The 14,558-nt window shown below is 40.4% G+C and overlaps 1 protein-coding gene across 1 annotated transcript in view; it reads left to right on the forward strand.

The window, feature by feature from the left end:
• The first annotated feature begins 3,127 nt into the window (after positions 1-3,127).
• The window catches only part of LOC112248526 (WSC domain-containing protein 2), an 89,658-nt gene continuing 78,227 nt past the window's right edge, over positions 3,128-14,558 (forward strand). Inside the window, exon 1 of the mRNA XM_024417640.1 lies at positions 3,128-3,716. The gene's annotated coding sequence lies outside the window, so the exon portion shown is untranslated. The remainder of the gene's footprint in view (positions 3,717-14,558) is intronic.

Below are 14,558 nucleotides of genomic sequence, written 5' to 3' on the forward strand. Positions count from 1 at the left end.
AATTATGAGATTTTTGTTGTTTTGAATTTGGCGCCCTGCACTTTCACTGGCTGTTGGCGAGGTGGGACTCTACTGTCCCACATATCCCAGAGAGGTTTTAAGCAAGGCGTTTTTTCTGGTCACTCTTCCGTAAAGCCCAGCTCTGTGGAGTGTACGGCTTAAAGTGGTCCTATGGATCTCCGCTGTGGAGCTTTGCAGCTCCTTCAGGGTTGTCTTTAGTTTCTTTGTTGCCTCTCTGGTTAATGTCCTAATGACCTGGTCCGTGACTTTTGGTGGGCGGCCCTCTCTTGGCAGGTTAGTTGTGGTGCCATATTCTCTCAATTTTTTAATAATGGATTTAATGGTGCTCCGTGGGATGTTCAAAGTTTCTGATATTTTTTATAACTCCAGCCTGATCTGTACTACTCCACAACTTTGTCCCTGACCTGTTTAAAGAGCTCGTTGGTCTTCATGGTGCCGCTTGCTTGGTGGTGCCCCTTGCTTAGTGGTGTTGCAGACTCTGGGTGTCTCGACTACCGTTGAAGTTGGTCCCTCTCCTTGTTTGGGCGGCGTTCGGCGGTCGACGTCACCGGTTTTCTAGCCGCCACCGATCCACTTTTCATTTTCCATTTGTTTTGTCTTCATTGTACACACCTGGTTTCCATTCCCATAATTATATGTTCCTTATTTAACCCTCTGGTTCCCCCATGGTTTTGTGCGTGTTTGTTCATTGTAAGTTGGTCTGTGTTTGTGAGCTTGATTATTTTCCTTCTTGGAATATTTGTCGTTTTGAGTAAAGTTACGTGAATTACTAATCTCTGTGTCCTGCGCCTGACTCCGCCTTACCTGCTACACCTGGACGCCTTACACTGGGGCCTTTCAGAACAGGTGTATATATATTGAGATCATGTGACAATCATGTGGAACTTAGATTGCACACAGGTGGACTTTATTTAGCGAATTATGTGACTTCTGAAGGTAATTGGTTGCACCAGATCTTTTTTAGGGGTTTCATAGCAAAGGGGGATGAATACATATGCATGCACCACTTTTCCGTTTGAATTTTTTTGAATTTTGAACTATTTTGTGTATGTCCATTACATGAAATCTAAATAAAAATAAATGTAAAAAACATGTTGTAATGCAACAAAATAGGAAAAACACCATTGGGGATGAATCATTTTGCAAGGTATTGTATATCAACGAATTGGAGAGGGCACTAGAACAGTCTGCAGCACCCGGCCTCACCCTACTAGAATCAAATGTTTATAGCAGCACCTAGATCTTCTGCACAGATTCTGTCAGACCTGGGCCCTGACAGTAAATCTCAGTAAGACAAAAAAATATCAAGTTCCCAGGACCACAAATACAAATTCTATCTAGACACCATTGCTCTAGAGCACACAAAAAACTATACATCAGCGCCACAGGTAACTTCCACAAAGCTGTGAACGATCTGAGAGACAAGGCAAGAAGGGCCTTCTGTGCCATCTAAAGGAACATAAAATTCGACATAACAATTAGGATCTGGCTTAAAATACTTGAATCAGTTATAGAACCCATTGCCTTTTATGGTTGTGAGGTCTGGGGTCCGCTCACCAACCAAGAATTCACAAAATGGGACACAAAACAAATTGAGACTCTGCATGCAGAATTCTGCAATAATTTCCTCAATGTACAACGTAAAACATCAAATAATGCATGCAGAGCAGAATTAGGCCGATACCCGCTAATTATCCAAATCCAGAAAAGAGCCGTTAAAAACATATTCACATTGGAAAGAATTTACAAAAAAACTGAGCAAACTCGAATGCTATTTGGCTCTAAACAGAGAGTACACAGGGGCAGAATACCTGCCCACATGACTGACTCAAAATTAAGGAAATCTTTGACTGTGTGTCATACCCTGATCTGTTTCACCTGTCTTTGTGTGCCTGCCCTGACCCTGAGACTGCCTGCTGTTCTGTACCTCTTGACTCTGATCTGGATTACTGACCTCTGCCTGCCCTTGACCTGTTGTTTTGTCTGACCCTGTTCTAGTAATACACTTTTGTTACCTCAACGCTGTCTGCATCTGGGTCTTCACTAAAACGTGATACTATGTACAGAGTCAGTGAGCATAGCCTTGCTATTGAGAAAGAGCTTTCAAGAGAAGACAGGCTATGTGCACACTGCCCACAAAATGAGATGGAAACTGAGCTGCACTTCCTAACCTCCTGCCAAATGTATGACCATATTATAGACACACATTTTTCTCAGATTACACAAATTCACAAATAATTTGAAAACAAATCCAATTTTGATAAACTCCCATATCTATTGGGTGAAATATCACAGCAGCAATATTAAAAAGTTTATTTCACTTTTGTTTATTATCTATTTCACTTGCTTTGGAAATGTAAACATATGTTTGCCATGCGAATAGAGGCCTTAAATTGAATAGAAAAATAGAATATACATTTTTGGGGAGAATAAAGGGTCACAGCCATGTCTCTTCCCTTGCTTGCCCACTGCAGTGCCAGAACGTTTCTCAGTCACAGCTCTTAGATTCATACAGTCATGAAAGCAGTAAGGATAAGTTTAGATGGCTGCTCTACCATTGACTTTCATTAGGCTAGTATGATTCTCAAGCCAACTGCTGTAAACTGTAGAGATTCCATGTTGGAGAAAGCTATCACAGTTATATGTTTTCACGAAAACAGAATTAGATGTATGATGTTTTGGTGTATTGCACTGTTGTGACATTACACAGTAGAAACAAATCTCGAGTGGCTCAGGGGTCTAATGCACTGCATCTGAAGAATTTGTTCTTATTAACTGACTTACCTAGTTAAATAAATGTTAAATAAAAATACATAAATCAAATAAATCATGTCAAGGTGACCATTACCTGTCCCATATAATTAATTCGAGACAAGAATCATACATAAATACCCATATAATTAATTCAAGACATGGATCATACATGAATACTCAAGGAGGAATTATTTGTTTTATGGTGTAGGGTGGCCTGTATGGTTTATAATATATGCAATAGAAAAGTAGTTACTGCAAAATGCACAGTGAAATGCACAGTCACCGCGCCCTTAGTTGCGTGTATTTTCTGCTGTGTCTCTTTAAATACAGTAGGCAGTGCAATCGGTCTGTGTGGAGCGCAGAGCGCGGTTACCGCTGTGGTGTGCGCGATCCACAGGGCTGTTTGACAGGCGGTCTGGACACGAAGAGAATAGACAGGTCGTCTCACCGCGACACGCTGGCGGCATCATACCGACATTGACCCAAATATATGACAGCGGTGTACAGAAAGGATAGTCTCCCGCCTACCGTGTTCAATTTCATTTGGTTTGCTTCAAGGACCATATTCCACGTTCGTCTCTCATTGTAAATAAACGTGTGGCAGCACGTTGAATGTTTTATAGAACTGGACCCAGATTGGTTTGTAACGGGATTGAGAAACTCAGTGACAGAACACCCACGCATGGACGTTATGGCGAATTCATAAATTAGTTACCCTATCTCAACATTTAGACTACCACTGGATCTATTTTCTTGACACTGTGAGGAATTTTCTCCAAGCGAGGACCAAGATTGTGCATGAGAGCTGTTTTCAGACCCATTCTTATTTCCGAGTTGCATCTTTCTGTTACCCGCGCATTAGGTTCAACCAAAGATTTCCCGAATATGCGGTAATGGATTGTACTCACCTTTGGATGTCTCTCTCATGACTCCTATTTGAGGTAGGTTACAGACCGTATCATATTATATTCAGTTCAATGAAAGTTGTCAAACATTGATTCAAAAAATGTTTTACCAGATATAGAATTTTACTAGGCTGTTATATGCATTTTCTATGGGCAGATTTCTATTGTATGATTTAACATCTACCAGCAGATTTCTACTGGATAACGTCTGTTTCTATCAGCTGGTTTCTACTGTATAGCATCTGAGACATTGATAAGTGCCCCCATCACAATTGTTTTGACGATCAGACAGTGCAGGGTAATTTCAGCAAACCAGCAAACCCACTCTCCCCTCGGATCTTTAAGTATGCTGGGCCACTGACATGAATTTAAGTCATACAAATATATTAATGTAGCCTACAGTAGCCTATAGTTTATTATTTTCCAAGCCTACTGAAGGTGGTGGTGGTGAGAGACCATTACCACTGATAATGGTGGAGAGAGTCATTGCCATTGAGCTGAAAATTTCAACAGACATTTCAAGATTTCCCTGAGGGCCTATTAATTGGCCTACCATTACCACCACAGACTCTCATATACAGTTCCTTCAGAAAGTATTCACACCCCTTGACTTTTTCCACAATTGGTTGTGTTACAGCCTGAATCTACAATTGAAGAAATGTAGATTTTGTGTCACTGGCCTGCACACAATACCCCATAATGCTAAAGTGAAATTATGTTGTTGGAATTTTTTACAAAAATGAAAAGCTGAAATATCTTGAGTCCGTAAGAATAGAGGCCATTTGTTTTGGCAAGTCTACATAAGTTCAGGAGTAAAAATGTGCTTGACAAGTCAAATAAGTTCCTTGGACTAATAGTGTTTAACATGATTTTTGAATGACTACCTCATCTCTGTACCCCACACATACAATTATCTGTAAGGTCCCTCAGTTGAGCAGCGAATTTCAAACATAGATTCAACCACAAAGACCAGGGAGGTTTTCCAATGCCTCACAAAGAAGTGTGATGGGTAAAAAACAGACATTGAATATCCCTTTGGGGATGGTGAAGTTATTAATTACACTTTGGATGGTGTATCAATACACACAGTCACTACAAAGATACAGGCATCCTTCCTAACTCAGTTGCCGGAGAGGAAGGAAACCGCTCAGGGATTTCACCATAAGGCCAATGCTGACTTTAAAACAGTTACAGAGTTTAATGGCAGTGATAGGAGAAACTGACGATGGATCAACAACATTGTAGTTACTCACCAAATACTAACCTAAATGACAGAGTGGAAAGAAGAAAGCCTGTACAGAATGAAAAATATTCCAAAACATGCATCTTGTTTGCAATAAGGCAATAAAGTAAAACTACAAAAAAATGTGCCAAAGAAAGAACTTTATATCCTGAAAACAAAGTGATATGTTTGGGCCAAATCCATCACAACAGATCACTGATCACTCTTCATATTTTCAAGCATAGTGGTGGCTGCATCATGTTATGGGTATGCTTGTTATTGGCAAGAGTTAGGGAGTTGTTTAGGATTTTTTTTAAACAGAAAAGAGCTAAGCACACGCAAAATCATAGAGGAAATCCTGGTTCAGTCTGCTTTCCAACAGACACTGGGAGACAAATTCACCTTTCAACAGGGCAATAACCTAGAACACAAGGCCAAATATATACTGGAGTTGCTTACCAAGACAACATTTAATGTTCCTGAGTGGCCGAGTTACAGTTTTGACTTAAATTGTCTTGAAAATCTATGACCAGACATCATCATGGCTGTCTAGCAATGATCAACAACCAACTTCACAGGACTTGAAGAATTTGAAAAATAATCATGTTCAAATATTGTACAGTCCAGGTGTGCAAATCTCTTAGAGACTTACCCAGAACGATTCACAGCAGGAGGGCTCTAATCGCTGCCAAAGGTGATTCTAACATGTATTGATTGACTCAGAAGGTTGACTACTTATGAAATCAAGATATGTTAGTTTATTTTTTATAATTTCTTCACAAATGTTAAGATTTTTCTTCCACTTTGACATTACAGAGTATCTTGTGTAAATCATTGCCCAAAAAATTCAAATTCAAACCATGCGTATATTCCCACAAACCAAGTGGAGCTCTCTATAGTCTGTAATCAATTAGACAAAGTCAAGTCAGGAAGAGGTTGTTTGATTTTCTGTGTGTGTGTGTGTGTGTGTGTGTGTGTGTGTGTGTGTGTGTGTGTGTGTGTGTGTGTGTGTGTGTGTGTGTGTGTGTGTGTGTGTGTGTGTGTGTGTGCGTGCGTGCGTGCGTGCGTGCGTGCGTGCGTGCGTGCGTGCGTGCGTGCGTGCGTGCGTGCGTGTGTGTGTGTGTGTGTGCGTGTGTGTGTGTGTGTTTGTGTAAAACGATCAGCTCCCCTGAATCTCACAACACCTGATACATGCAGGGTTTATTTGGATTAGTTAGTTGTGCTAATGGAAATGTGAGAGTGCCCTCTGCACCAGTAGCCAACTCATCTCAGTGTGTGTAATCAGGCCCAGTCAGTGGCTCTGCCAGGCTGCATGCCATTATTTCCCTGCCTGTTCTGGAGGGCTTGCTCTATGTAAATATTGTTTGGCCGTGAGAATCAACACATCAAAACTCTCACTTTAACCAAAGTGTGAGGCAGCTGGACTTTCATTAGAGCCCTCCTGCTAATGTTTAACTAGCAGAATGACTTGCAGATCCACCTCAGATAGCAGAGGAAACCGGCCTGCCTTTCTGCCTTCCTGACTTCCTGCCTTCCCTTCCTTAACCCTCTGTTATTCTGTTACTGAGGCTAATGACAGGGTTAGAGATGTGTTAGATGTATTCTTCTTTGTGGGAGCTCAGTAATGGGGAAATTAACTGAATTGATATTCGGTGGTATTCATAATGAGGCATCATCTGTCAGCAGGGGCTCTCCAGAGGCACAGTTATTCAGTACTGGAAATGAGCAAACATTCCCACATTTAACCCTAACCCTAACATTCTTGGGTCAGAATAATATAATAGCAATATGTTAAGTCTTTAAAAATGACCACAAGGCTGCTGAACTACCCAGTTATTAATGCTGGGAATTGTTCAGACTGCTGCCATAGTACAGTACAGTAGGCTATAGTAATTACCCTCTGGAGAAAGTAAGTATAAAACCGGGCACCCACTATTACTGACAAGTTGTGTATATATTATATGTGTCAACACCATGTACTTTTAAAAGAGGTTGATGAATTACAAGTCACTCATTTTGACAAATGAAACCATTATCTAGCTTAAGTGTAGCTGGCAGTAGCCGTCCCACCCTGCAGCCATCTACTAGCCTGGGGCTGAGAAAGTGGGGCGACAGGCTAAAGATAAGAATGCTCAAAGGGGTTTGGATTCTGAGTGATGCTGTGCCAAACAGCAACAGTATATCTGAATAACGTTCCTCTCGCCCCTTTGCAATTAGATAGGAAAAAGAGACATTCAGGTGCTCTCAATGACTGTTACAATGACACACTCAATGACTGTTATTGGAATGGTTGTAGTGAAGTAATATTTGATGTGCGTATTATATATACCTCACATGCCACTCATAATAAGACTAAGCAATTGGCCCATTAAATGAATTATTTGACTCCACAAAGATGATTTAGCAGTATGCAAGAGACTAAAGTTGAGTTACAGTAATAGGGAATCAATAAATGTCTGAAAATGGAATTCTAAATACAAGTGTATTTAATTACTTTGTAAAATGAATGAAATAACATACTGAAACATTTGTTTTATCTTTATTTAACTAGGCAAGTCAGTTAAGAACAAATTCTTATTTTACAATGACGGCTTACCACGGCCAAACCCTCCCCTAACCCGGATGATGCTGGGCCAATTGTGCGCCGATCTATGGGACTCCCGATCACAGCCAGTTTTGATACAGCCCGGGATCAAACCATGGTCTGTAGTGATGCCTCTAGCATTGAGATACAGTGCCTTAGACCACTGCACCACTCAGGAGCCTTATACCATACAAGCCATACAGCTTAAGTTACAAAGCATTAACAAGCATTACAAGGCATTATTTTAAGCATGATCAGAGAGGGAGCCCATAGCTCATGGGAGAGGGAGAGAATGAAAGAGAAGGAGAGACTGTCTCACCAGCGCAGATCAGGAACAAAAAGGAGAGCGAGACAATGAATCCAAGACCTTCTTTAAGCCTCAGTTGTTTGGATTCAAAATCTGAGTTGTTGACCGACAGCATTACTGGTTAATCTCCAATCAGATATAAGACCTACAGACCTTTAAAGACAACAGAACCTCTGCTTCTAAGAGGTGTGACAATGGGGGTTGGTGAGATCAACACAGAGAATGTTGAATTCCTAAGACAAAACAGAGGAATCCTTGCATTCAATGTAAATAGTCACTTTGGGGACTGGGTAGCCCTACATGGTAACTAACCATGGTAATAACAGATGCATGGTACAGTATTTTCTAGTATTGCCCATTATATATATTCATTCATTCCAATTACTCACCAGGCCAGCTGACACATTCAAACAGTTGTGAGTACTCATTCCTTTCAACCTTCCAATAATCTTTTTTTTTAAGTTAAAAAAAAATCTAGTATGTAGGTAGTATTTCATTTAGAATTTCAGATTCTAGCAGGCTTAGTACCCAGCCCAATAGAGCACTTTAAAGCCCCTCAGATATGCACCTCTCTGTAGAGCCATGACCAGATAGCAGCAACAGCAGCATAGTGAAGAAGGCTTTGAATACCTTCAGAGTTTATATGGCTTCCTTCTTTATCCTCTTGGTGAACTCTCAGTGACTCCTCATGGATCAGAATAAGTGGCTCTGGTCTGTGAATATAACCAGAGGAGCTGACATAAAGAGAACATCCATGGCTGAGCTGGTCATAGCAATGAAACCTTCTGAACCCTGCTGTGTTATGGAAAGGCACTGTACTGTCCTGTATTGTATGTATTTTTGATGATGTGCTCTCTCTCTCTATTGATATTTCATTATCATGAACGGATGCCAAGATTCTCATTAGGGTGTATACAGAAGTAGCCTGGCTATAAAAACGGAGCTTCAGTGTTGAGTGCTTAAGCTCTGGCATGTGGACAATCGCTCCTCACTGTTCTCTGGGTTTCGTCAGTGCGGTGTCTCAGGGAAGTGGCACATTAGACAGAGGGAGTTGATGGTTTTCTCTGTACTCGTTGTCAAATACTGTTTTGGTGCAGAATAAGGAGTGTTGGAAAAAGAGACTCAATTGTCATACTTGAGTAAAATTACAGATACCTTAATAGAAATGACTCAAGTAAAGTGAAAGTCATCCAGTAAAATACTACTTGAGTAAAAGTCTAAAAGTATTTGATTTTACATATACTTAAGTATCAAAAGTAAATGTAATTGCTAAAATATACTTAAGTATCAAAAGTAAAAGCAAAAGTATAAATAATTTCAAATAATTTCTATTAAGCAAACCAGACGGCACCGTTTTCTTGTTTTTTACATTTACGGATAGCCAGTGGTACGCTCCAACACTCAGACATAATTTACAAACGAAGCATGTGTTTAGTGAATCCGCCAAATCATAGGCAGTAGGGATGACCTGTCCTGCTAAGCATTCAAAATGTAACAAGTACTTTTTGGTGTCAGGGAAAATGTATAGAATAAAAACTACATCATTTTCTTTAGGAATATAGTGAAGTAAAAGTAAAAGTTGTCAAAAATATGAATGTAAAGTAAAGTAAACTACTTAAGTAATAGTTTCAATTATTTTTACTTAAGTACTTTACACCACTGAGAATAAGAATCATAGAAAGACAGAACAGCAGATCTATGGCCTGTCAGTTATAAAGAGGTTAATCAGTGGTTGAAGGAAAGAACAGTGAATAAGACACGTCCATCATCTCAATGAAAACAGTTTAATGCCTCCAAATTCTGACAGGTAAATTAGGCATTGTCTCATCTATGATCTCTATAAGTAGAGATGTAGGACTCATATAGTGATGGCTTAGTCATGTCATGTCAGAGGGACATGACAGAAACATCTACAGTATGTACAATGACATCTTTGTGATTGGTTCTAATATAAACAGTGCTGGCTCCATGCATAAGCGATATAAGTGGTCGCTAAGGGCCATCAGGCGCAAAGGGGCCCCCACCAAAAACAATATATATTATTTATTTATTTGGGAAGTCAGTCTTACTGTTGCGAGTTAGAATAGTAGAATACACAATATGCAATTTCGAAATTTGGTTGTGCATCAGCAGTTTTTCTCTTGTTATGTCAGTCACTGACAGTCACAAAATTACCATATCAGCTAACAACTTTTACATTGTTAAGTTAGTCTCACCTCTCCTGAGTCTGAAAGGGAGTTGCAGTGATGGGACAAGACTGTAACTACCAATTGGATATCACAAAATTGGGGAGAAAAATGAGTAAAGGTACAAAAATAAATACAAATATAAAGTTAGTCTAGCCAGCTACTGTATCTAAACTTGTATTAATCATGTCTGAATATCGACCGTGCATGCTGGGTAGGTGCCCAGTAGCCCTGAACTCCAAGGGGGCCCCATTGATTTTGTTAGTTACTCTCACTCAGATATCATTAACATGACATAAGTTTTGACAAAATTGATTGAATTGCAGGAAATTAGCTGTAAAACTGCAATTGTTTTCTCTCTGCCCCATGGCAAAATAAATACAATTGCATGAAATGTGTTATAATTTCTTATTATTGCAATAGGCCCTGGAACAGGGAACGGAAACGAAAAACAGAAAATGGCAACAAAATTTGAGGAACAGAATCAAAATCGGAATCTAAAGTGATCTAAACTGTTCCAGAACAGAACCATAATTTTAAAAGCATGGGAACCGGTTAATAACATTATTTTAAATTCAAGACATTATTTGGAGTCCCAGAAGAAACACAACCAAGCGCCTATGCAAAGCCTTCACTCTGTCACTCAGAAACTATTTCAGTGTCTGCCTGCAAGCCGTAAATCTTTACCAGTGGATGTGTGTGTGTGTGTGCGTGTGTGTGTGTGTGTGTGTGTAGGCTACCGTCATTTTAAAAGCATGGGAACCGGTTAATAACTTTATTTTACGTTCCAGGCATTTTTATTCCAGTCCCAGAAGAAACACAACTAACACACTTCCCCCATATCTTATGCCTGCCCATACCATAACCCACAGTTGAAATTGAGATTAATTTGTGAACAGAACACTTCTCGAGAGTGCCAGTGGCCATTGAATGCTCACTGAAGTTAGGTATGATGCCAAACTGCAGTCAGGTCAAGAACCTGGTGAGGACGACGAGCACACAGATGATTATTCAGCTATGCAACCCAGAGTTTCATCAGCTGTCTGGGTGGCTGGTCTCAGACGATCCCCGCAGGTGAAGAAGCCGGATGTGGAGGTCCTGGGCTGGTGTGGTTACACATGGTCTGCAGTTGTGAGGCTGGTTGGATGTACTGCCAAATTCTGTATATCTGTACATTTCTGACGTTGGAGGTGGCTTATGGTAGCGAAATGAACATTCAATTATCTGGTAACAGCTCTGGTGGACATGACATTTTTCCACCATTCATTTTTCCCATGGGGGATTTTAGAAACACTTACAATAAGGGATATGTTTCTTGCACGCCTACCTTGGCGTGACGTTTTGATAACCATGTAAATCTCTTGTGGATAAGGTTACTTTCATCAATATATTCGGCTCTATTTACTCTCAGATTTGAAAATGCTAATTAGAATCAATGTAGACATCATACAAAACTACAAATCCCTGCAAGCGCTTAAACCTTATCTCTAGCTGACACCTTTGTTAACAGTGTTAACTTGCACAAGACAGTTCACAGAATTGTCAATGTAGCCTATTTATTCATTACTACATTTAGCTAACATTAGATAGTTCATCCAGCGATTCTTACCTTTTCCTCAATATGGCAGTATCGTCCAGATCATCATGGCATTTGTAGTTCTTTATGATAGCCACATTAGAGGCTAATTAGCATTACATTTTTGGGGGGTAAATACAGGCAAATATATCGATAATAGTCACCTTGTCCTAGAGAGATTTACACGGCTATCAAAACGTCACACCAGGGTAAACCTACACAAAACAGCCCTTTAAGTGTTTCCAAAATCCCCTTTGGGAAAAATGAATGGTGGAAAAACAATTGGAACCATTTCGCTGTTTGACCTAGGCACTCTATGATCATGCTGTTTAATTAGCTTCTTGATATACCACACCTGTCAGGTTGATGGAAGGCTCACTCACAGGGATGTAAACATTTGTGCACAAAATTTGAGCAATAAGCTTTTTGTGCGTATGGAACATGTCTGGAATCTTTCATTTAATTCCAGGTCATGAAACATGGAGCAACACTTTACATGTTGTGTTTAAATTTTTGTTCAGTTTAGAACTCACCTGCAGCTCACCTCTGCTACAGTCACGCCCCTTTCACCTTCTCCTACGCAACCGACAGTATAACTCATCCGCCGCCTGTGTGATCTGAGTCAATGTAGCAGAATTAAATACCCATAAAATGTATTCTGTGGGTGCTAGATTGACTCAGTTCACACAGTCTGCTCAGCTGGCTGCTGAGGTTGATGCGGAGAAGGAGGAGGTCAGTGAGTGCAGCAGAGGGGTGAGTGTGTAGAACATGCGAGCTAAGCACTTTCTCAAATCATCCTTCCTCGATTCCTCTCCTCACATCCTTCTCAAAACCCATTGGAGAAGAAGGTCAGATGGGAGGGACCTTGTACCTTCTCCTCCAATACAGTTGCGATACAATACAGGTGAGGAAATAGGATGCGAGTAATCAAGGAAAAACAGTGAGACAAAGCCCTAGTAGCCATCATGAGGTGATGTCATCGGCCCTGAGACCTAAAGTACTGATATCCTAGCCCAACCAAGATCATGGTTTTTGAAGGATAATGTACTTTGCTTTGTGGGTATGAAGTCCTGTTGTGGACAGGGTTTGCCTCCTAGGTCAGCCATAAAGGGATTGTTACACCCACACCAATGATCAAGGACATTAACTTCAGCTGCAAATCTGTGCAATATCATCAGACAAAATGAGAGTGAGTGACACCCAAATAAAAGAGACAAACAGGGAATGTTCAATGACCCAGAAAATACACTATACTTAATTCAAAGAATCAATGCTTTATTTCAATGCCCATATAAATGGTTAGTAGATTTAGACATCCATCTTTCTCCAAAACAAGAGATGATTGAATAGTTAAATGAATAGTGTCTAATACAAATAATGTCAGGGCTGGGCTTGAACAGAAACTTGCACACCCAGTATTTATTTATTTATATATTTTTATTCAACCTTTATTTCACTAGGCAAGTCAGTTAAGAACAAATTCTTAATTACAATGACCAAAAGGCAAAAGGACTTCTGAAGGGACGGGGGCCTGGGATTAAAATAAATAAATAAATGCAATATAAATATAGGACAAAACAAACATCACAACAAGAGAGACAACACAACATAAAGAGAGACGTAAAACAACAACATAGCATGGCAGCAACACAACATGACAACAACATGGTAGCAACATGTCATGGTGGCAGCACAAAACATGATACAACCATTATTGGGCACAGACAACAGCACAAAGGGCAAGAAAGTAGAGAAAGTAGAGACAATAATACATCACATAAAGCAGCCACAACTGTCAGTAAGAGTGTCCATGATTGAGTCTTTGAATGAAGAGAATGAGATAAAACTGTTCAGTTTGAGTGTTTGTTGCAGCTCGCTCCAGTCACTAGCTGCAGCGAACTGAAAAGAGGAGTGGCCCAATGATGTGTGTGCTTTGGAGACCTTTAAAAGAATGTGACTGGCAGAACGGGTGTTGTATGTGGAGGATGGGGGCTGCACTAGATATCTCAGATAGGGGGAGTGAGGCCTAAGAGGGTTTTATAAATAAGCATCAACCAGTGGGTCTTGCGACGGGTATACAGATATGACCAGTTTACGGTGGAGCATATAGTGCAGTGATGTGTTCTATAAGGAACATTGGTGGCAAATCTGACGGCCGAATGGTAAAGAACATCTAGCCGCTCAAGAGCACCCTTACCTGCCGATCTATAAATTATGTCTCCGTAATCTAGCATGGGTAGGATGGTCATCTGAATCAGGGATAGTTTGGCAGGTGGTGTGAAAGAGGAGTGATTACGATAGAGGAAACCTAGATTTCACTTTAGCCTTTAACCTTCACTTTAGCCAGCTTTGATATGTGCTGAGAGAAGGACAGTGTACCGTCTAGCCATACTCCCAAGTATTTGTATGAGGTGACCTTTGTTTTGGAGGTGTTCACATCAAGGTTAAGGGTAGCAAAAGCTTGTTGGACACTAAGAAAGCTTTGTTGTAGAGCATTTAACACAGAATCCTGGGAGGGGCCAGCTGAGTATAAGACTGTATCATCTGCATATAAATGGCTGAGAGAGCTTCCTACTGCCTGAGCTATGTTATTGATGTAAATTGAAAAGAGCGTGGGACCTAGGATCGAGCCTTGGGTTACTCCCTTGGTGACAGGCAGTGGCTGAGACAGCAGATTTTCTGACTTTATACACTGCACTCTTTGAGCGAGGTAGTTAGCAAACCAGGCCAAAGACCCCTCAGAGACACCAATACTCCTTAGCCGGCCCACAAGAATGGAATGGTCTACCGTATCAAAAGCCTTGGACAAATCAATAAAAATAGCCACACAATATTGCTTAGAATCAAGAGCAATGGTGACATCATTGAGAACCTTTAAGGTTGCTGTGACACATCCATAATCTGAGCAGAAACCAGATTGCATAACCGAGAGAATACTATAGTCATCAAGAAAGCCAGTCAGTTGATTATTGACAAGTTTTTCCAACACTTTTGATAAACAGG

Source organism: Oncorhynchus tshawytscha, linkage group LG04 (genome assembly GCF_018296145.1).
Source record: "Oncorhynchus tshawytscha isolate Ot180627B linkage group LG04, Otsh_v2.0, whole genome shotgun sequence".
NCBI lineage: Eukaryota > Metazoa > Chordata > Actinopteri > Salmoniformes > Salmonidae > Oncorhynchus > Oncorhynchus tshawytscha.